General features: G+C 32.1%; 1 protein-coding gene across 1 annotated transcript in view; it reads right to left on the reverse strand.

Annotated features, from left to right (window-relative positions):
* LOTGIDRAFT_173242 (hypothetical protein) overlaps window positions 1–2,278 on the reverse strand; it is a gene marked incomplete at both ends in the record, with an annotated part of 50,715 nt that overhangs the window by 43,295 nt on the left and 5,142 nt on the right. The gene's annotated exons all lie outside the window — the stretch shown is intronic.

Below are 2,278 nucleotides of genomic sequence, written 5' to 3' on the forward strand. Positions count from 1 at the left end.
TTTGATAGTATTTTTATAAGATATGCCAACTTGAGTGTTTGGATAGTATTTTTATAAGATATGCCAACTTGAGTGTTTGGATAGTATTTTTATAAGATATGCCAACTTGAGTGTTTGGATAGTATTTTTATAAGATATGCCAACTTGATTGTTTGGATAGTATTTTTATAAGATATGCCAACTTGAGTGTTTGGATAGTATTTTTATAAGATATGCCAACTTGATTGTTTTGATAGTATTTTTATAAGATATGTCAACTTGAGTGTTTTGATAGTATTTTTATTAGATATGCCAACTTGAGTGTTTTGATAGTATTTTTATAAGATATGCCAACTTGATTGTTTTGATAGTATTTTTATAAGATATGCCAACTTGAGTGTTTTGATAGTATTTTTATAAGATATGTCAACTTGAGTGTTTGGGTAGTCCTTTCATAAGGTATACCAACTTGAGTTGACGTTCAATACCAGGTGTTAACTATCTTGTATTTTGTATTGGAAATATTGATACAAAAACGTCATTCATTCAATATGTTAGCATCAAACACCCTCGATGCCCTTAGAGACGAAAGACTTTATTTCTCATAAGACAAACTGACTTCAAGGGATTGTAAATAAGTTTTCTAATTCTACACTTATGTTTGAAATTGCAGGAACCACAGACGCCTGAATGATAATTTGAATGGTGCAAATATTGATACTATCGGTGTCTCGGATACAAATAAAGAATTTAAAAAACTTCTTTCCTAATACAATCCAGATAAATTTTAAAATAATCATCATTTATAAAATGACAAGGGGGAGAGGCTTTTACCTTAACCTTCATTCAGAGTCGAATCATTATTATTCCAGTCGACCGTGATGTATCTTCACAGTGTCAAACTATCTCAAACTTTGTCTTATATCAACTTGACAGGAACTTTTCTGGTATCACGAAAGTCTGCAATTTGTTTGGATTGTAATCTCCTCAAAAATGCTGTAAGCAAAATGGCTGCGCGTTTAGGAACTAGTGTTCGGCTGTATTGAAAAGTTTTCATTTGATTTACAGAAATAAAGGGACTGTTCATGTTCTATAAAAAAAAATACAAGAAAAGAGTCTAAAGATGAAGAATAAGACGAAGTTCGTAATACCTCGACATTGTGAAGATGACATAGCTGTAAATAAGAATTTCCGAGAAAGATCAATGTCCAGAGGTTTGGCCCAAGGGTGTCTTGTTAAAAGTATCCGAAGGGTAAACCTAAGTTTTTATCTTTGTAAGTGGTTGGTTTAAACAGTAGGATATATAATTCGATTTCATTTACTTAGTTAGACGAGTCACAGGGCAGTTAGACATATAACTTAATTTCATTCGCCCAATACATCACAGAATAATAGGATATAAAAACCATTTCATTTCATTAGACCAATAGAGGATAGAATAACAAAGTAACAAACCATTTCATTTTCTCGGGTAATTACAAAACAATAGGAAATAAAGTTTAATATATTTGTGTCTATTGCGTGTATTTTGAATGTTGAGGTGACTGCAACCGACAAAGTTTGTCAAATTGCCACAAACACTGCCATTACAGAAGAATATAATTCAAGAATCCATTTCAGTAATTACCAATGGTTAAGTGTAATGAGAGGTTAGTGTGACAGAGACGTATCGTGTGTTTATATAAAGAGGTTTTGGTGTTCAGACAGTAATGACTATATAAATAGGCTAGCATTTAAACCATTTATTGAGAGTATAGCGAGGCCGTTACGTAATGGAGGCAAATAAGCCAATTGTCTCATTATATATTATAAAGTTTATAAGTGTCTTGTTTTTCAATCATGTATTTTATCTAGATACCACTAAATCTCATTTTAACTTGGATTGAGCTGCATACTCTTCCTCGCTAACATGAATGGTGAATTTGTTCGGATGCTACTAGCCTTTGGTAGTTTTTGAAAATCCAATAGAAAGGTCGACCAGAACCTATTTGACCGACGTCTTGTAGACACAGGAAGACCAATATAATTGTCGTTAGGCAATAATAAATATGAGTTGAAAACTAAAAGATTTATAATAAAATTGTTCAGACGTTGTTTTTTCATTCTACAAAATGAAACAAAAACGGCATCTTGTTAAAGGGTTTGTAAAATGATAGCATCAATTTGCACCATTCCAATTTCCAGTCAGAAGCCTGTGGTTCCTGCAATTTCACTAAAACTAATTGTTTGATAACGTCACTAATCGCGAAGGCCTTACGTGATACAAGCATATTGTTTATAAAATTAGAATGGTGCAAAT

This window comes from Lottia gigantea, assembly GCF_000327385.1.
Source record: "Lottia gigantea unplaced genomic scaffold LOTGIsca_153, whole genome shotgun sequence".
Classification (NCBI taxonomy): Eukaryota; Metazoa; Mollusca; class Gastropoda; family Lottiidae; genus Lottia; species Lottia gigantea.